This window comes from Phascolarctos cinereus, unplaced genomic scaffold, assembly GCF_003287225.1.
Source record: "Phascolarctos cinereus isolate Bilbo 61053 unplaced genomic scaffold, phaCin_HiC Scaffold_8;HRSCAF=390, whole genome shotgun sequence".
Lineage (NCBI taxonomy): Eukaryota > Metazoa > Chordata > Mammalia > Diprotodontia > Phascolarctidae > Phascolarctos > Phascolarctos cinereus.
This window is the reverse complement of record NW_027556291.1, coordinates 46,464,448-46,486,088: the sequence shown is the minus strand read 5'-3', so window position 1 is coordinate 46,486,088 and position 21,641 is coordinate 46,464,448. Positions and strand designations below refer to the sequence as shown.

Here is a 21,641-nt window from a genome sequence, read left to right as displayed (position 1 = left end):
ATTGGCACCTTCTCTGGAACTTTTGGTCTTAGGCAGCTGCTTAAGAGTTGACAGGTATGTAGTAGGTGCTTAATAAGTGCTTGATTGATAGATGCTCTCCATAACCCTGCAAAGGAATTCAACTCAATAAGCATTTATTGAGCTGCTGCTATATGCCAGGCAACGATGCTAGACACAGGGCACTGGGTTGCTTCTTTCACTGCAACCTCCACTGCCAGGAGGAATAGGTCTACATGGTCTCAGAGCTCCCAATCTCTGTCCCACATCTGTGATTTTAGACACCCTTAGGGGCAACTCAGGGCAGTGAATGTCAGGAGAACTTGAGGTCACGATAGCTGTGTTTCTGCTGCTGACTGACTGTGTGACCTTGAGCAAGTCCCCATCCCTCTCTGGGCCTGTTTCTTCTTCTGCAAAATGAAGATGGCTTCCAAGGTCCCTTCTAGCTTCAAAACCAAGGAATCTATAGCTTCTCTCTACGAATCACCTTACTTTCTGTGTGACCCTGGGCAAGTCTTTTTCCCTGTCTGACCTCAGTTTCCTCATTTGTAAAAATAGGGGAACATGTCTAACTAGATAATCTTTAGTGCTGACACTCTGTTCTAAGGTCCCTTTCAGCTATGAATTCTCTTTTCTCTATAGTAAAGTCCCTCCCAGCTCTGACATTCTCTGTTCTTTGTTCTGAGGTCCCTCCCAGCTCTGACATTCTCTGTTCTTTGTTCTATGGCCTCTTCCAACTCTGACCGTCTGTGTTCTAAGGTCCTTTCCAGCTCTGACATCCTGTGATTTTGTGCTCTACTTGTGTGACCCTGGGCAAGTCCCTTTCTGTGTTTGGGTGTCATTTTCCTGCTCTGTGGACTTCAGGGGTGAGTGAGGGGAGAGGGGTAGTGTTTGAAGATTGGATTAGATGCTCATTAAGGTTTCTTCTGGCTCTGCCATTCTGTGATCCCTGGCCCCAGAGGCTGTAGGTCTCTTCCTTGTTCCCATCCCACCAACTGCTCCTTCACTTGGACTCCGAATGACAGAGCCCACCTCAATGAATAGGGCAGCCTTTTTCACAGCCTAGGTCTCTCACAAGCAGAGAAACACAGCAGTGACTTCACACACCTGCACAGAAAGAAAAATCTAATAAACAATTCTCTGATTCTTTATGGTTTACATTTTCTTCCCAATGGCACTGTGAGTTAGGTGGTATATTGTTATCCCCATCTTGTATAGAAGTAAACAGACTGAGAGAGAGAGACAGAGAGACAGAGAGAGAGACAGAGAGAGAGAGAGAGACAGAGAGAGAGACAGAGAGAGAGAGAGATTCTTCCCAATGGCACTGTGAGTTAGATGGTGTATTGTTATCCCCATTTTGTAGAGAAGTAAACTGAGACAGAGAGAGAGAGAGAGACAGAGAGAGAGAGAGAGAGAGAGACAGAGAGAGACAGAGAGAGAGAGACAGAGAGAGAGAGAGAGAGAGAGAGAGAGAGAGAGAGATAAGTTGCCCATGATCACATAGCAGGAAACATTTGCCCTGGTATGTCTTGCCTTTAAGGAGGGCCCTTTCCATGAGTCTATACTGCCTCTCTATAGAAGGCAACACCTGTGTACAGGTATAACCCTCCACTCCTGGATGATTGCATGGCCCCACCCACACAGAAGCACTTCCTTGCCTTAGTAGTTGGTTTCCCATTGCTGCTGAGAGAGACAAATTTCCCACCCCTTGTCCCCCAGCCAACCTGGGGATGAGGCCCTGGAGTTAGCTAGGCTACCACATTGAAAGCCCTTGCAACTTTGTAGGACCATCCACACTTTGGACTGGACTAGCATCGATTTCTATAGCCCAGGGTCACCTCCCTTCCACAATGGGGCCTCCTAGAAGGAGGGACTCCCATATAATGTGTATATATACACAAAAAGAGACAGACATCGAAACCCACATGCACACTCCCATAAGGTGTGCCTGGGCTACTGGTTTTCATGGTGACACCTTCTAAATATACAGGACACAAAAGTTACTAAGCGCTTTCCCATTTGATGGAATCACAGAATGTCAGAGCTGGAAAGGACCTTAGAAGCCCCTCCCCCATTTTACAGATGGGAAAAAACTGAGATCCAGAGGAGGTGAATGGCTAGTTAAGGGTCACAAGGCTGGCAAGTGTTTGGGAAAAGGCTTCATGACCAGAATCCTTGACTCTTCCTGGGTAGTAGACTTTCACTGCTTCTGATTTCACTGTTGTAACCGAAGGGATCATCTGACTCCATTGAACTAATTCTTTGCACAAACTGCTATCCACAGAGATGCAGGGCACACATAGCCACCTGAAAATATGTACACAGATGCACTTGTGTGCAACATGGAAGGACACATGCATGTATTGTGCAATGTAGGCACACAATAACTTCTCAGTGATTGATCTGCACACTTGCTGGTAGTCATCTGCACATGTCTACATGTAGGTATCTGCCCGGGAGCCCTCCACAGAGGCTTGCTACCTGTATGGGCTTGGGCCAGTCCCTGGGCCTGTTTCCTCATTCCTTATTCAAGTGAAAGAGGGCTTAGACTAGGCTCTCCATGAACCTCTAGAGCTGTGAACCTACACAAATACATTGTTGCCCACAGGAACATACAAATACACATGGACAGTGTGGAAGCACGTGAAAGTAAGGCACACATGTGTAAGACATGCATACAGATGTAGAGACCAGCACACACAGAAATGCCACCTGGAGCGACATGCATAGTCATCTAAACACACGTGCAGATGCTGCATGCGACACCGGGTCCCCCGGCTCACAATAGATGCACCTACAGGCACATACATGCTCATGAACACCTGCACGGATGCACGCGGCAGCACAGTGCGGGGGCGTGTGCGCGCGCGCGCGCACACACACACTCTCTCTCACACACACACACACACACACACACACACACACACGTGTGCAGGGTGGTACACACGCGCAGGGACGCAGAGCCCGGGAGTCTCGCTCCCAGCCCCACGTGTAGAAAGGCAAAGCCAGGCTGTAGTTGCTCCAAGGAGGAGCGCCTCTCAGCCCTCCCAGGGCCAGAGCAGCTCCGGGCTAGAATGGCAAGTGGCCGGCCGGCCGGCGCCCCAGCCTCCCCAGCAGCTCACTGGGGATTGGGCCGCTCCTCTCTGCTCCCGGAAGGTGACAGAGGAAGGGAGCGCCGGCCCGCCGGCCACTGCTGCCTGACTCGGGCTCCTGCTTGTGCAGGGCGCGTGAGCACGAACGAACGAGCGAACGAACGAGCGACTGATGGAGGGAAAGAGGGAGAAAGCACGGCGCTGCTCCGGCGGCTGCTTCCCTTAGACTGGGAGCGCCCGCACAGTCCATACGATCAGGCAGGCAACGTGGAGGGGCAGCGGGGAGCAGAAAGCGCCCAGGCTTGGCCAGAATAGTGGGCCACGCGTTCGAATTCCCTCCTTTAGTATGCGCGACCCGGGCCTCCGGGGTCAGTCCCTTACTCCTCTCAGGATCTCAGTTTCCCTATCGGGAAAATGGGAACAATAACGTGAATTTCTTAGACTGTAAAGTGCCCTAGAAAGGGGAAGTATTTCTTTAGCTTTGCAAACCGGCCCCCATAAGATTATAGGCCATTTCACAGTTGAGGAAACGAGGCCCAGAGAATAGTAAGGGTCCTGCCCAAAGGCATTCAGGTAGTGAGACACGGAGCTGGGATTCGAGCCCAGGACTCTAGGTGTCGAGGCTCCCCACCCCCGAAGGACAGAAAATTGGGGGCAACCAGCCTGTTTCCTAAAAGTTGCAGGAAGGGCGAGGCACTTGCCAACTAACGGTGCAGAGGATGAAGGGAATCGTTTAAGGGCAAGCCCCACCTTCCCGAGCCCCCGCTGGAGGAGGGGGTGGGCGGGCCGGAGACAAAGGAGAGCCACGCCCAAACCCTGGGAAGAGGAGTTGCAAGGCACCTTAGAGACCATCTAATTCAGTCCCCTCAGTTTTTGGGAGAAAGTGAGGCCCAGAGACCGAACGGGGTTTGACCAAGGATGCCCAGGTCCTAATGGGTGGATTCGAACTCGGGCTTTTCAGAGTGGGCCAAGAGAATAACCCCAAGTCTCGGGCCCATGCTGGCTGCCCACCCTCTAGGGGTCATTGCCCGATAAGGTGATGCCATTCCCCAGGCTAGCAAGACAACTTTTATAAGGGGCGGTCCTTCAGCCCCAGAAGGAACTCACCCTCCCTACCTGATCAGGTCCAAGTTACAGCGCCCCCCCCCCCACTCCCACTCCCACCCCCACCCTGGCCCCAGGGGCGGGGCCAGCCCTGACTAACCGGGGCAGGAAGTGGTTACTGCTGCACGTTTCCCGGCTCGCCATGCCATAGGGTGTCCTCTACTGAACCTGGGGGCTTGGGAAGCCCCGGATCAGCGGTCAAGCGCCGGTAGGATCGGGAATGTCAGCCTTCCCTCCCCTTTAGGAAAAAAATTAATAGGTCCCTTACACTCCCTCCCCCTCCCCCTTCCCGTGGTCTCCAATTTTTTAAAGAAAAAAGAAAAGCCCTATGAAACTGCCGTGGCTAGTACCATTATAGGCATTTTACAGAAAAAGAAAACTAAGGCACAGAAAGGGTAGGTTATTTGCTCAAGCTCAGGCGGGCAAGGAGCTGCGAAGCAGAGATTTGAACTTCGGCTTCTTGTTTTCAGATCCAAGGGGCAAAATAAAATGATTGAATTAAAAGGCCCTTCCCATCTTTAACACTGTAGGTTCTAAAGCTTTTCCCGGCTCTGACACTGTGTTCTAACTTCGCATGTCTGACATTCTATTCTGGGAGTTCCCTCCCAGTTCTGATATTTTGGATTGTTACAAAGTTTCTTCTGGCTGTGACCTTCTCTGATCTCAGTTCCCTCCCAGGTCAGACCTTATGTGTTCTAAGATCTCTTCCAATTGTGACAATCCATGTTCTCATGTCCCTTCCAGCTCAGAAGTTCTATGTTCTAAGGTCCCGCCAAGCTCTGACAGCCCAGGTTCTAAGCCCCACCCCTACTTTGACCTTTTCTAAGATCACTTCCAGTTCTGATCGTCTATATTCTTAAATCCCTCTCAAATCTAAAGGTTCATGTTCAAAAATCCCCTTCGGGTCCACTTCTGGGTGGTCTAAGGTCCCTCCATGCTAGGATGAACTACGGTCCAAGGCCTCTCCCTGCTCTGACGTTTCTCTTCTCGGGTCCTTTCCAGCTCTGACATTCTACCAGTCACAATCACAGTGTCACTGAATTCTGAGCTCAATCCGAGAGTTCACCAAATGCAAGGGATGAAATGGTCAGTATTCCTATCTCCCAACCCCCAGCTTGGCCTTTACATAGTCCCCAATCCTTTGAATCTCACCTGTTCTTTAAGGAACAGCCCTTCCCAGCTGGGGCTCAATGTCCTTCTGTTCCCAGGCAGTCCCCTTTGGACCTTCCTTCTGTAGAAGCCCAGGCTTTGATCCTGCCCAACAAAGATCCCCCCCTCCCTAGCACCCCTCCAGTTTGGCGTCTCTGGCTTTCCCATCTGAGATCTGTGCAGGCAAAGGTAACTGCCCAGTCAAAGCAATTGTGAAGGGGCACGTGGGTTGGAGGAAGAGGTCTCTCCACAGTTAATGGGGAGACCTTGACAGTTTAAGTGGGCATTTCACTTGAGCCCTGAGGGACCTAGTGAGGGAGGGAAGCTCCCCTGTGCCTAGTGCAGTGCCTGGCACAAGTGCCCTCAGTAGTGGCTTCTTGCTTCAGATCTGATTGGATTGTGTTGGATGAAAGGAAAATGGAGGCTCAATGAAGGGGTGGGAGTGTAGGAATATTCACTGGTGAGGAATGGAGGTTTGATGAGGTATTGAAGGGCTGTAAGAGGCTCAGGAAGGGATATGGGGGCTCACGAAAGAGGATCAAGGACTCAATGAAAGGAATGGGGTACTCAGTGAAGAAATGGGGGCTCAGTAAGGGAATGAGGCTTTAATGAGGCATGGGGTCAGGGCTAAGCATCTGGAAGCCCAGAATGCACTTCTCCCTCAGGCTTGGGCAGATGGAGATGAATCCTTAGCCTGCTTCACTTTGTTCTCACTTTTCTAGAATCTTTTGCTGGAGGGCCTCAGTTTCTCTGGTAATGCCTGATCTCTCTCTAGTCTCATTATTACATATTTTCCCCCTCCCCTAGTCTCTGATGATTTAAACCCCCCAACCACTACCATTTGCTGTCTGGCTAAGCCTCCATGTCCTCATTTTCTTGCTTTATGAAAATCCTGTGCAGTGTTGCAAGGCCCCCATAATGAACTAATGTTCGCTTGGGTCAAGCCTGAAGATTAGACGTGACAGATAGATAGATAGATCGATCTAGAGAGAGATACCACATATATATGTGTGTATTTACATAATAGACATATATGTACATTTGTATATACGTATATATACATATATGTGTGTACAATGCATCCACACACATGTAACATATACACATATATGTATGTACAATGTATATACATATACACGTGTGTGTGTGTGTGTGTGTGTGTAACATATACACACATATATACACACATATCTTTGAAGCCATCTCCCTGAGCCTGGCTGGGAAGTGGTCAAAGGTTCTCCAGCCATGCTTTGAGGGATCCAGGCCTAGCCCCCTTCCCCCTAGGAGGCCCCTGGGAATGCACACACTCAGTTTGGGGCGCCAGGGCCAAAGCCTGGCTGGTAGGCAGCAGCTGCCGCCTAGGAAAGGGGAGGGGGGAATTCTCTCTGAGCAGCAGCTTCAGGCTGACCATGAGGCTCAGGGGCTGAGCTGCTGACCTTGGCTGGGTTTTGAAGTCATTGAGTAGTCTCTGCCCCAAACCCAAAGCCCCTCTGCATGTTTGGTCAGGATCGAAGGGACTCAGTTTATGTGCAAGTACTCAGGCAGACCCATGGAGAGCCCATAGTGAGCAGTGGGGCCATCTCTGAATGTGAAGAATGGGAGACAGCCTGGGGTTGTTGTTAACTTGGAATTATGCTATGAGGTTCTAGTCTGAACGTTGATGACTTGCCTCAGTTTCCTCCTCTGTAAAATGAAGAGAGTGGATTGATGGCTTCTGAGGACCCCTCCAGCCTCAGATGCTCTGAGCCCTTGACCCTATGATTCAGGAGGCCTTTTGCTTGGATCTCAGGACCGTTGTTGCATAGAATAATGAACATTTTACAATGTTCATTCATTCCCTGTTTTCTGTCATTTGAGCTTGCTTACTATTTGAATTGTGACTCAGTTGAAGTTTGCTTTATGAGTGTATGCAGTTGTGCTTGTAGAAATGCCTGGGCAGTCATAGACCAAGCACAGAAACTCATTAAGGGTTATTCAAAGCCAATAATGTGAATTAATAATAATGCTTTACCTTTATACTTTTTCAAGTGCTTTCATAATCCTTTGGATTCCTACAAGCAAGGGAAGCAACCTCTAGTGGAGAAAGCCTCTGGATTTGGAGTTGAAAGACCTGGCTTTGTATCCTAGTTCTGAGACTTACTAAGTACATGACCTTGAGCAAAATCCCTTACCCTCTCTAGGATTTTAGATTTCTGTTTTGTTTTGTATTGTTTTTAATGAGAAGGTGGGACTAAATGACATCTAAGGCCTTTTCCAGTTCTGTCTCCAAGCCTTATCACATGTTGCTTCCTTCTATGTGCTCTTTGATTCAGCCAAAACAGCATTCTTCCTCTCATCTCTCATCCCCAAGCCTTTGCAATGGCTGTTCCTCATGCCTGGAGTGCACTCTCCATTCAACTCCATTTCTTAAAAATCCACATTTCCTTCCAAGCTAGTTCAAATGCCTCCTCTGCAAGGTGTTTATGAGGTCTTTTGGATTCTTGTTTGAGGTTCCCTTACACTGAGAATGGATAGCATGGAGGTCTAAAACTAGCCCCTGTTTTTTTGTTTGTTTGTGTTTTGTCTATACCAGTGAAATAAGGACGATACAAATCACATGTTCCTTTCTGGTAGGGAGTTTTCCCATCGCCTTTTAAACAACATCATATCCTTAAATAACATCCATTCTTACCTTGGTTTTTATGAGTGAAAACTCTCTGGGGTCAGTCCCAATCAACGAGTCTGGCTTAGGGTATAAACTCCCCTAGCAAGTAGAGGGTGTGGTTAATTCCATTGCTGTAGCATCTAACAGGAAGGTCTCCTATATTCATTCAGTCAATTAATAATATGTTCACTGAAATCTCAGTTATTTGAAATGCCTCGTGGATCTCTCAGTTAAGTAAAGAATCAGCCTGAGACTTTTCTTGATCTCAGCCTTTATCGTTGACTATCTTTTTCAAGTGTTAAAGGCGTCTCTCCTTTTAGCAGGTATACTATGGTAAGCAGCACCATATCCCGACTGCTCAGACATCTTGTCAGGGCCCAGGACCACCAATCTGACACTACAGGTGTCATTTTCTGGAGCTTGGAGGAGTAGAAGGCACAGAGGATTGTTTGGAACGTGTTCTGAACTCAGGCCCTAGCTCAGGTTTTTTAAAAGATCAAATCTTGCTGGGTTTCATGAGCATTTCCTTTAGTTCCCCCACAAAATCTTGGTCAATCAAGGTTTGCAGGTAATTGATTTCTGGTTGTGTGAGTGTCTATGTTATGGGGAGTTATAGGAGATACAGTTTCTGGCCTTGAGGCCCTCACTGTCTAGTGAAGAGGACAGGCACACACAGCTGAAACATGGACAAAAACAGGTGTGACACAGACACATGGAAATAAGTGTCCAAGAAGCAAGAATTTGGATCGAGCTATATAAGGAAGCACAGCTAGAGGCTGACTCCACACTTTTTGACTGATAGGAGAGACAGCATGATATAGTGGAAAGAACTCTGGATGAGGAGTGGAAAGATCTGTGTTTGAAACTTCAATTTACCATTTACTAGCTGAGGGAGAGACCTCCCCCCCCTTTTAAGCTACTGTTATTATTGTTGTTGAGTTGTTTCAATAATGTCTGACTCTTCTTGATCCCATTTGGGGTTTTTTTGGCAAAGATACTAGAGTGGTTTACCATTTCCTTCTTCAGCTCATTTTACAGATGAGGAAACTAAGGCAAACAGGGTGAAGTGACTTACCCAGGGTCACACAGCTAGTAAATATCTGAGGCCAGATTTGAACTCATGGATTCCTGACTCCAGGCCCAAGGCTCTGTCTACTTCAGTGCCACCTAGTAGCCCAAGTTACAGTTTCCAAGTCTCAGGGGCAGCTAGGTGGCACAGTGGATAGAGCACTGGCCCTGAAGTCAGGAGGACCTGAGCTCAAATCCGGCTTCAGACCAAACACTAGACACTTTCTAGCTGTGTGACCCTGGGCAAGTTACTTAACCCCAACTGCCTTAAAAAAAACCAAACAACAAAACCAAGTCTCTAAGACCTTCAGTCTCCTAATCCTTTGACTGATTTACTGCTTCATTGGAATGAGTCCTGGATTGGAATTATGCAGGAGAGGTCCCCAAATTATTTGTGCCCTTTGACCCAGCTACCTCACTACTGAACAGAAACCCACAGGAGTCAAAGACAGAAAGAAGGGGAGCCCCCATATATAACAGCACTTTTTCTGGTAGTGGAAAAAAAACCCCAAAACCCGAAACAAGTAGATACCCATTGATTGAGGGATGACTGAGCAAACTGGGGTATGGGAATGTAGTGGACTATTATTTTGCTGGAAGAAATGACAGATATAAGAAATTCAGAGGCACATAGGGATTCTTATAGGAATTGATACAGAGTTTAGTAAGTAGTTCTAGGTTGGTAGAATTATCCACGATGGTGACAAGAATGTAAATTAAAAGAAACTCAAAAAGCAGCCAAAATCAGATTGGTTGTAGTTACCAATTTTTGTCCCAGAGAACAGATGATAAAACCCACTTCCCTCCCCTTTATGAAGGAGTGGAACACTACGGGAGCACAATGGTGTATATGCTGTAAGGGCAGTTTGTCAGTAGTTGGGCTCAACTGTTTTTCTTTTGATAGGAGAGAAGGTTCAATTGAGAGGTAGACTAGGGGCAAATGCATACCAGGAAATGACTGGTGTTTAAAAAAAAAGGTATCGAAACTTTTTTTAAAAGAAAGAAAAGGAAAGTACCTGTTTAGAATCAGAGGAACTAAGTGTGCCTAGTTACTATCCTTAAGACCTTGAGTAAGTCCTTTCCTGGGTCTTGGCCTCAGTTTTTTCATCTGTAAAACACGGGGTATGGGGGGGAGGGAAGCAGGAGGAGGGGGTGGGAAAGGTTTAGACTGGCCCACAATGTCTCTTCCAGCTACCAACCTCTGAGCACCAAGTATGGGCAGGGCAGTAGGGGATGTACAGCCTTTTAGAAGCTTACACTGTATAGGACACAAAACAAGACTGACTTTCAGGACAGCCAATGACTGGGTGGGTCATTGCCCGATCTGGAAGCCCTCATTGCCTCCAAAACATAGATACTTGAACTATTAGACTTAAGACCGATTTAGAAAAAAGAAAAAAAAAAGCAAAAAAAGGGGCAGCTAGGTGGCGCAGTGAATAGAGCTCTGGCCTTGGAGTCAGGAGGACAGAAGTTCAAATCCAGCCTCAGACACTTAATATTTACTAGCTGTGTGACCGTGGGCAAGTCACTTAACCCCATTGCCTAGCCAAAAATAAATAAATAAATAAAAGAGCGATTTAGAACTTCTGCCTCATCTGAAGCCAACTGAATCTCAGCTCTGCTACTAACCCAATGCGTGACACATCCACTTGGGCAAGTCATCACCCCACTCTGAGCTTCAGTTCCCCATCTGTAAAATGGGGGTAATAATCTTTGCATACTTGGCCTCAGCAGACTCTCAGGAGGAGAGCGATTCCTAAACAATATAAAATCCAGAGAAATGAATGTTATCGTTATTGTCAGTCTGCACTCATGTTAGTTACCCATTAAAGACTGGCTTAATGTTATTCCTATCCCAAGCCACATTGGCATTTTAAGAGGGGCCTTCCATGTCTTAAACCAAAGGTGGAGTTTCAGACAGAGAAGGTGAAGGAGAGGTTTGGTGGAGGGCATGGGGATATTTCACTGTCTTTGATTTCACACCAAGTATACAGCTGCTTGATCTGCTCAGTACAGCCTGGTCCTGGTCTGGTGAAATAGAATTCAATTCAATTATCTATTTAGCACCTACTATGTGCAAAGCCTCGTAGTCCCTGCCTCTCATACATAAAAACTCTGTGGCCCAATCAACTCTGTAAAACTATAAGGTACAGATGAGTTTCTTGTTGATATTAGGAGAGGGAGTACCAGTCTTCTTTCAAAATTCCCCTAACGAATAAAATCACAGGTCAACCCCACCCAAAACAAATGGCCTAGGCCAATTCCAAAACAGGCCCTGCCCTCAAGGACCTTACCTTCTACTTGGGGGGCATGTGCACTGATAAGTAAATACAACGGCACTGCAAAGTGATTTCAGGAAGGAGACAGTGTTAACAACTGTGGGGAGTGGGTCAGGAAAAGCCCCATGGTAAGAAGTGGCTCCTGAGCTTGGCTTTGAAACAGTGGAGGAACTCTAGGGGGCAGAGGTGAGGGAGGGCATTCCAGACAGTAGACCCCCTGCCCAAAGACATGGAGCCAGGAGGTGGAAGATTGCTTACCGTTGCAAGCTGCCTTCAATTCAGCTAGAGGGAAGAGAACGAGAAAGCAGGCAGTTCGAAACAAAACTGTCAAGGTAGGTGGGAGGCAGATTGTCTAGGGCGCTCAGCTCAAGAAGAGCAGTAGGCAGAGCATTACATACCCAGACCCCTGGGTCCCTATCCTAGCTCTGCCCTCCAACCCTTAGCTTTGTAAATTGGAACAAGTCCCTTTCTCTGAGCCTTAATTTTCTCATCTGTAAAATGGGGATAATTATCTGTACTCCCAACTGTCACAGGGATGGCATGAAGGTCAAATGTGATACTGCATGCTGTGAGCTTATTAAGAATAAACCTCGGGGGAGCAGCTAGGTGGCACAGTGGATAGAGCACTGGCTCTGGAGTCAGGAGGACCTGAGTTCAAATCCAGCCTCAGACACATTTAAAAAAAAACATCATTAGCTATGTGATTCTGGGCAAGTCACTTAACCCAAACTGCCTCACCAAAAAAAAAAAATAAGTAAATAAAATAAACATGTAAAAAAAAAAAAAGAATAAACTTCAGGGGCAGCTAGGTGGCGAAGTGGATAGAGCACCAACCCTGAAGTCAGGAGGACCTGAGTTCAAATCCAACCTCAGACCAAACACTTGACATTCACTAGCTGTGTGACCCTGGGCAAGTCACTTAGCCCCAGTTGCCTGAAAAAAAAGAATAAACCTCCAAATTTCTGAAAAGTAGAAGAGATAAAAAGGTCAGAATCCAATCTAGCTTGGTTTAGGCTAGGGGTGAGGAGCCTGCGGGCCTCAAGGGCACATGTGGCCTTCACAGAGAATGTGAAGTTTGAATTCAGTCAAACTGCTGAACTTGGGGACCTAGAGGGCCACATGTGGCCTTGAGGCTACAGGTTCCCCATCCTTGGCTTAGGCCATAAAATCCCAAAGAAGTTGAGAAGATCAGGTCTGGGACCTGCATTCCCTGAGTGCTCACCTTAATGGTGATAACTCTATTCTTCCCAGGTGGGAGGAGTGAGCTCTCCATATAAGGCTACTCTGGTCTCTTTTACCTACCTGGATTTTTGTGACAGTCTCTTAACATGTCTCTAGCTGATTTTACTAATGGGGAAATCTCATCGAGTAATTGTTTAGTGGCTCTCTATTGCCTCGGCTACCTGGCATTGAAAGTGTATGCCTGGTGTCACCCTATATCTCCAGCCTTATCTTCATTGGTTCCTTGCCCCCTCCCCCACAAACTCACCTTGTGCCCTCCTACCACTGTGCCTTTATTCAGAATGTGGCCCATGCGTGGAATGCCCTCGCTTCTCTTCTCAGCCCATTGAATCCCTGCCTAACCTCTAAAGTTCAACTCTGGTCCTACTTCCAGGAAGCTCTTCTTGCCTGGGTAGCTCGACCCTCAGAGCCCATTAGGCATTTTGTTTGCATCTCTCTAATATATCCATACTTTAAAAAGTCATATATTGGTCTTTTCTTGAAAAATATTTCTATTAAAGATACTGTGACAGGCCCTAAAGTTTACAAAGTACTGGGTTACAACTCTTCTTCTAAGAAAAACAGTCCCTTTGCTCAGGGAGCTTACTTTCTACTAGGGGATAAAAATGTAAAGAGAGAAGGAAGAGATAATTGGAAAACAAAAAGAAGGACTAGCAAGTGGGGGGAAAGCAGGAAAAGGGTGGCATGTGACCTGAGCCTGAAGGAAGCTTGGGATTCTAAGAGGCTGAACTGGATGGAGTACTGTGCAGGTGTCCCCCAGGGCAACCTGTGCAAGGTCTGGAGGCCACAGATAGAGTGCTGAGTTCAAGAAACGGTCAGAAGGCCAGCGTGGGCTAGTATGAATAGCCACTGAAAGGGAGAAATGTGAAATCAGCTGGGAAAGGTAGATGTGCCAGATTGTGAAGTGCTTTCAATGTCAAACAGAAGAGTTTGTATTTTAAAATAGATTTTTATTGATATCTTTGGTTTTTCTATTCCCTAGATTTCCTCCTATATCCCTTACCAACCCCCATCTCAGAGAGCCATCTCTTATACCATATTTAAAGAAGCAGAGAAAAAATTTTAGCAAAATTGATGAATCCATTGAAAAAGTACTTGCCGATATATACAATGTTCCACAATCATGGACCCCCTCCCTGTTTCCTCCTCCAAATACCTCTGCAAAATAGGTCTTCCTTAGTACCAAGACTGTTCTTGGCCATTTTACAACATTCATTAGAGAAGTTTGCATTTGATCCTTGAGGCAATAGTGAGCCACTGAAGTTTCTTAAGCAAGGGAGTTTCATAGTTGATCAGTGTTCTTAGAAGCTTATTTTAACACTTGTGTGGGGGATGGGTTGGAGGGAGGAAAGATTGGAAGCTGGGAGACCAATTAGGAAGCTATTACATTAGTCAAGGTGACCTGTGAGTGATGAGAAACGAATGGATGGAAGAGATGTGCAGGGATTGATTGGATATGGGGAATGAGGGAGAGGGAAGAGTTGAAAGTGACTACAAGGTTCAAAGTCTGGATGATGGAGATGAGAGAATTTGGAGGAAGGGCTCTTGGTGGTGGTAAAGGTGGTGGGGTGTTTGTGAAAAGAATGGAAATTAATTCAATGTTGGCCATACTGTAATCCAGTGCTCTGTGTTAGTGACTGATCTCTATTATGAGGCTGGGACCAGCATAGGAGCAGAGCCAAGGCTCTACCTAAACCTGGTATCTACTTCAGTGGCCAACACTAAATTCTGAACACAATAGATGCTTGATTAAAATACAGGGGCATGGGGGGGGGTGTTGAGGGGCAAAGAGGGGGACAGAAGCTGATATGGGCCTGGAGTACCTTTCTAGGACCCACACATGCCAGACTCCTTCCCACTTTGATACCTCCTTCACTCGGGCTTCACCTCTTGGGGTACCCTCCCACCCCCTCTGTCCTCCCTCTTTCCCCCCAGGGCAGACTCCAGTATACCCCTGCTCTCTGTGCTTTCCTGCTTAAAAAAAAAAAGTCTTTTTTTTTAAGCTCCCAGCAGTCCTAGGGTGGGGGTGGGGCTGGGAGCAAAAGGACAGCTGGAAGGGGCCTAGCCCAAAGAGAAAAGAAAAGTCTCTGATGTTATTCTTGGCCTTCTTTCCATTTTCTCCCCTTTGACTGTAAAATCTAGAAAGGTTGCAGGCTGTTTACAGAGTTCAATTACTCACATGTATTGCCTCCCCATGTAGGTTGGGAGCCCTTGGAGGCCAGGGGACCATGTCTTCTGTTTCTCTGTAACCTCAGCCCTTCGTACTGTGCTCTGCATGTAGTAGGGCTATTAAGTACATAAACAGCGGGGACTTTTTAGTGCAGGGGTCAAATACCATACCCCCAAACATACCAATTCAGTATAGCTATAGCCTGAGTTTCTAACTCTTGGGCTAGCTCCATCCCCAGGGTGTTTGGGATTGCATAGTAAAGTCGACTGCATTTTCCCCCCTTTCCCTCTATGTTCACCTCAATGCCTCAGTTTCCTTCTCTGTAAAATGGGGATAACTATGAGTGTTCCAGCTACCTCATGGTGGTGGTGTTAGGGGCTGGAAGGAAAAGTACTTGGTAAACATTAAAGCATTACAGAAATAGGAGTTATTATTAATGATTGGTTGGGGGGGATGACCAAACTCAAAGAAGATTCAAGCTTGCTTAATGCTCTAAGTTTCGGTCCCCCTCCTCTCCTGGATTTTATCAGGGAGCCATGGGGTTGGTATATTTTATCAGAGCAACAAGGCCTGTGATTGCAGAACAAAGCAGAGGACTAAGGCAATTATCCTTCAAATTCAGGCTGAGATTGGTCTGGGGCCTCAGTTGTCCATGGACTGCCTAGTTTCCTGCTTTGTCTGCTAAGCTGTCAGATAGTAGGGCCTGGGCCACTGTTATCCTTAGGCCTCTATACAGCCAGACTGGTTGATGGTCCTTATGGCAAGTACAGTCCAGGACTAGGTCAGATTTTATTGGTGGGAGAGAGAATTAGGAAAACAGTCTGTCTGAAAGGGAGTCATTTGGCATCCTAGAGTTCTGGGTAGAGGAGGAATCACAACTGTCTATGTATTTCAAAATAGTCTACACATTTCAAAATAGTCTACACAGCTCCTGATTTCTTGCCTTTACCTGTGGGTCAGGAAGCTTTGAACCCTAGCAAGGGTCCTTGATGATCCAAGAGCTTCAGCCATGAAATAACTTCAACTCTCTTTTCTCCAAAATATGGATGCTGTAAAATGGGGAGATGTGGACTCTGCACAGAGTGACTAAGAAATGGGGGATCAGGTAGCAAGAGCACTTAGGTTGAGAATCAGAGTACCTAGATGGGAACCCCCAATTTGTCATTGTGTGATTTGGTGGCCAGTCACTTAACATCTCTGGGCCTCAGTTTCCACCTTTGTAACTCAAGGGGACTGGACTTGATGCTAAAGTCCCTTCCAGCTCAGACCTTCTACGAATGCTTAATTAAATTAATTTGAACTGTCCAGAACACATCGAAAACATGAGCAGGAGTGCACTTGGTATTTGGAGGTCACCCCAAGATAGTAACCAGAGTAGAAACCCAGTAATTACCTAGTTAATTCAAATCCATGTAGACAGCCAGTCTAAATCAGGGTGATTTGAGGTAGGAGGCTTGATTTATCAGACCCCAAAGCATTCTTTAAATTTGATTTATAAAACCAGTTTGGCTGCCTATTTTAGCCACAGCAACCCAATTATTTCCAAATATCCACTTCAGTTTTGTGAGGTGTAGACAAAATTGGGAGAAGAATGGGGGAAACAGCTGCTGAAAAAGTGAGGACACCTTCACCTGGGTCAGGCCTCAGAGGAGAATCAAGATGGGGAAATACAATAAGTCTTATATAGGCATTACAAAGGGGTATGCTGGAAAGTGTGTGGGAGCAAAGTTGGCTTGGGGGGATGGGACCTAAGGCCTTGGGCAACAGCAAAGAAGAACTAAGACTGAAGACAATCAGTTCCCAATGGCCTAGCCATAGGAGCCCCCCAAGACCCATCCCCCACCTTTGCCCCACATAAAAACATTCCTGGTCCTTCCTGAAACCAGGGGAAGGCTCACCGGGATGCACTGCTGTCTGGCATCTCATTCAGCAGAAGAGGTGGTTAGCAAGGGTTTGGAACCTCTGGGCCCAGGACAAAGCAAAAAGGGGAAAGAAGAGAGAGGAAGGCAGTATTCTGGGGAGGACTCTTTCCAGTCCAAATGACCCTCCAATTTGTGTATATGCGTGTGGAGGTGTATACACGATCATGTATATCTATATGTATATGTAGTTAATATTCATGCCAATTCGTGGAACGTTCATTTTACAAAGCACCGAACACTCCAGGAAGTGCTCACAATCTCCCCTAACACCCTTCAGCCAGCTGAGGTGATGCCTTTGAAGTCCCCGATCCTCTCTCCAGGTTGGAGCTGCAGAGAAGGCTAGAAGACAGGCAGGCAGCTAGCTCCTCGCTTCTTTCTTCTCAGAGTTGTAAAGTCATCCGAGTTTGAACGTGGCCCGAAAGCTTGGCAATCCAGAAATCCCTGGGATGCGTTTGTATAATAAACACATATGCAATGTATTTCTCGAGGTGGGGAGTTAGGGCGAGGGGCTAGGGACTGGCGCATTCGGAGGCTGGGTGGAGGGGACCGAGGGCTCTGAGAGCTGGGATTTTCTTGCCCACAGAGCAGGGCAAGCTCTTTCTTATACCAACCTTTCATCCCTCTCCTCCTTCTCACCCCCTCCCCCCTCCCCACCCAAGACTCAACCCTGACTTGGAGGGCCAGCCAGGGGCTTTGCAGCGGGCCAGCCTTCCACGAGGGGTGGGCCGGGCCGAAGCGAGGCGAGGCGAGGCAAGGCGAGGCGAGGCGAGCCCCGGCATTTTCCTTTCCCCAGCACCTGTCCCACTTAAGCGCAGGGGCTGGGGCTGCGCCCGCGGGCGTCCTCAGTGCCCAACGCCGGAGCCACGCATGGAGGCCGTCTCGGGTGGGTGTGCGGGGAGCCCGGAGGGGGGCGGCGCGGGGCGGGGCGTTCGGCGGGGGCTTCCTCCCCCCTCCCGAATGCAAGGCCGAATACCACCCTCTAAGCGTCCCTCTCCCCCTTGGTTCCAGGAGAAAACGGGGGAGAGGCGCACGTAAAGCTCTCGGGCCGCCAGTGGCGTTGCTCGCGGTGCCCCCACCTCCTCGGAGCCCCGGATTGGCCCCCGAGGTGGCCTGTGCGGGGTCTGCGGTGACCCAGGGAGGTTCCGTCTTCTCTAGAGCCGGCTGGGGGAGCCCCGAGAATCGCAGGCCCGTCCCCCCTTCCTCCCCCTCCTCCCCCACGTGTCCTCCCGGAGCTCAGCGGCCTGATCCCAGCTCCCCCCCCCCTCCTCCGCCGCCGCCACCACCGCCGCCGCCTCCCTTCCCCGCTTCCCCGGCGTGAGGAGGAAAGTTGCGCCAGCGGCTGGGGGGCGCTGCCCAGGTGAGGGGGCGCTGCAGGGCTGAGTCCCGGGGGAGCGGCCCGGCCCTGCAGTGGGGGTCAGGGCGGAGGCGAGGGGGTGGGGGGAAAGAAAGAAACTTGCAAGCCAAGACACCCTCCGCCCTGCTCGGGAGCCTGCGTGGACCGAGCCCTCGTGCAGGGAGGGAGGCAGCGGGCCGGGCCGGATCGGACCTGGACCTGGACCGCGCGGGGGAGGGGGAGGTTGGGCAACGGGCCAGGCCTGGGGTCGTCTAGATAGTTGGACACCGACCCGAACCCAGACTAGAGGGTCGAACCGAGCCCCCAAGGGAGCTGGGGCGCCAAGTGGCCAAGGCTTTCTTTTTCTGTCTGTGGGGGGTGGGGAGAGATGAGGCGGGGTTGGACCAGCCCCGGGGTGGGGGGGAGTGAGCCCGAGCCCGGGGCACTTGCTGGGATCCGGACCGGGGACTAGGGCGGGGCGGTGCGAGGGGCAGGGCCGGGCCGCGAGGGGAGGGGGAGCAGGGGGTGGGGTAGGCTAGGGGCGTGTAGTTAGGCTCAGGGTCCGGACCCGGCCAGAGCGAAGGTAGCTAGCTGCCTAGCTGCCTGCCTGCCTTCTCCTCCTCCTCCTTCTCCTCGGGGCCCGGAGCAGAGGGAGGGAGGAACGGAGTGAGAGAGCGAGGCCGGCGGCGGCTGCGGCGGGCGGCCGGCCCGGCAGAGAAGGCCAGCTTCCGAGGAGTTTGTGCCCTGGGCTCCCCGGCCCCGACCGCCCGCCTCCCGCGCACTAAGAGGGATAGGGGATTGAGTGGTAAGCAACTACGAGTGTTAGACGGTGTTAGGGGAGGTAATTCCGGGAAAAGAGTCCAGACGCCGCCTCCGATTGTGCTGGCCCCCCGCGGCCCCCCACCCTCGGCATCTGGAGTCTCCTCTTGAGGCAAGGGGCGCCGACTCGCCCCGAGGCAGCCCTGGGCTGCTGGCCCTCTCTCTCTCACCCCTTCGCCCATCTGATTCTCTCCGGGGAGCAAGGCTTAGGGAAGTGGGGGGCAGGTGGGGCAGATTTCCCTTCCTGCGGGCGACAGCCTTATTCAGATAGTCTACGCCTCCTTCTCCTTGGATCCAGGATCGGATCGAGTCACCCAAACGCTTGGGGTCTGGATCGTCCCCCCCATCCCTACAACAGATTTGATGGATTTCAAGGATAGGGACGTATCCTCGTATCTCTACGCCTGGGGTGGGTGATTAGGCGTTAGGATTCCACCCCCCCTTCACTACCACCGCCCCCCTTTCCTCGGAGCTGTTTCCACTGGAATCGGAAGAAAAAAAAGGGGGGTATTTATGCGCCTCCCTGTTTCTCCAAAGGGTCGGCGTGCCTGAGGACGGTCAGTCTCGTAAGAGGAAAGTGGTCACCACTGAAACTCGTGTCGCCCCCGGAATTACTTAGGTAACGCTTGGGGGGGGGTAAGAATAAGGGGGGGATGGGGAAGCCCCTCCGGAGTGACTCCTGTTTCCCGAGGGGTGGGGAGTGAGGGGTGCCCCTCCCAACGCAAGAAGGTTTTTCGGGGGGAGATAGTGCTGGGGGGGTAGCGACTACTGGGGGGGGTGTTAGAGGAAGGGGGAGTCACGCCCAGCCAGCTAGGGGAGCCTCCCTCAGGCCCCAGGGAGGAGGGACTGAGTGCGACTGCTCAGTGCTGCCCGGCGGGGGAGGTCTCGGGTCTCGAGATCTGCACATTGGATTGGGCACCAAGGGGCCCAGCAAAGTGCGGGCGCTGGGGGCAAAGGGGGGGGGCTTGCAAGAAAACATTGAGAGACCCCTAGCTCTAGGGCAATGACCTCCCACCTTTCTTCCTCTGCCCTCTTCCCTTCTTAATTCTCTCCCTTTCTGGGGTGACTGGAAGGGGGGGCTTGGGTCTCTTCCACCCGTTTGGATCGAGAGCACCTCTGCCTCTCTCGGGAGTCTAGCTCCTTGCCCGGCTTGCTGCAGCCACTGCTGCCTCCCTCTCCCTCTCCGGAATCCGCTCCGTCCGCACAGCGATCTACTCCCCCCCCATCTACCCCCCCTTCTCCTCCCCTCCCTGTGTCACTGGGGCTGGTTTGGCTCTGCCCCCTTCGCCGCCGCTTGCTCCCTGCTCTTGTCCCTCCCTCTCTCCACCCCCCTACTCCTCTTCTCCCCCCCACCCCAAAACTGGGGCATTCTGGGAGCTGTAGTCTCCCAGAGTGGGGCACGGCGGGGCTCGCGGCGCCGGCCGGACTGCACTTCCCGTCGCGCCCCGCGCCCGGCACCCACTCCGAAGGCTGTGCTCGCACACACATACACACACACACACACACACACACACACACACACACCACACACACACACACACACACACACACGCGCGCGCGCGCACACACACATACATACATATACACACACGCATACACAGATACATACGCGCACGCACCGAGATACAGCGCTCCGCTCCTCTCTCCCCCTCACTCTTTCGCTCGCTGGCTCGCTGGCTGCTGGGGCTGCCAGTGTGTATCTCTGCCTTCCCTCAGCTTTGCTGAGCCCTCCCTTCTTCCCCTGGCAGTTCCTAGAGTCCGACCCGCCGCCAGCCAGCACCCGAGAGGAAGGAGGAGGAGGAGGAAGAGGAGGAGGAGGAGGACGAGGACGGCGAGGAGGACGGCGAGGAGGAGAGCGAGCACCAGGAGAAGAGGACGAGCCGGAGCCCGAGCTGGAGGTTGGTGGTTGGCTGGTGGTCGGTGGTGCTGAGCAGGGGGGCTTAGGGCGGTACGCGCGCGGAGCGGGCAGCGAGCGGCGGCGTCGCCGGGGCTGGGGCCAGCAGCCAAAGGGAGCCGGGGTGGCGGCCTGAGCTGAGCTCCCCAGCCCAGCCCAGCCGAGCCCAGCCGAGCCCAGCCGATCGGAGAACAGGTGCGTCTTTTTTTTTTTCCCCCGAAATTTCTTCCACCCTTCGGAGCCCGTTGGTTGGGCTTCCCGGCTTTTTGCCTCGCCTCGCTCTGCTCGCTCGCATCGGAGCAAGCCCCTGCCGCGCCGCCGCTCTCCCCAGCCTGGAGACCAGTGGGCGGGCGGGCAGTCGGGCGGCGTCCTTCTCTTCTCTGTGTCCCCGGACATTGCGCTCTCCTGGGGCTGGGGCTGTGCCCGCGCCCCACCCCTCCTCTCCCCCGGGACACCCCACTCCAGGGTACTCCATTCCACTTCCCAGCCCTGCGCGTACCCCAGCCCTCCCCACCCCCGGCCAGGTGAGACTTGTTCCCCTGCGGGGAGAGGAGCGGAATCGCGGATCAGAGCCTCCTCTCCGGCCGGGCGGGGGTCTCCATGGAAACGGGCAGGGGGTGATGTGGTGGCCCCGCTACCTGGAAGACGAGGTGTTGGGTGCAAGGGGGAGGGGAAGAGAGAGCAGCAGCCCACAACTTGCCCTGTGCCCGGGGCCTTAGATGGGCTGGGTAGCAGGCAGGGCAAGAGGGAGAAGGAAGGCGTCGGCCCGAGGGGGAGTGGTCGGTGGTCTGGCAGGGTTTCATAGAAGGTGACAGAGAAAATAGCCCCTACCCTTTAAAGAAGGGTGTACCCTGCTAGTGTGCTTGCGGCCCCTCCTTCCCGGGGTGCAGAGCCAGTAAGGAAGGAGGGGGGGCTAGTTTGGGGAAGG

The 21,641-nt window shown here is 51.0% G+C and overlaps 1 protein-coding gene across 1 annotated transcript in view; it reads left to right on the top strand.

Moving 5' to 3' along the window:
• Positions 1-20,349: 20,349 nt before the first annotated feature.
• The window catches only part of BCORL1 (BCL6 corepressor like 1), a 69,002-nt gene continuing 67,710 nt past the window's right edge, over positions 20,350-21,641 (top strand). The window contains 1 exon segment of the mRNA XM_078147976.1: positions 20,350-20,717. The gene's annotated coding sequence lies outside the window, so the exon portion shown is untranslated.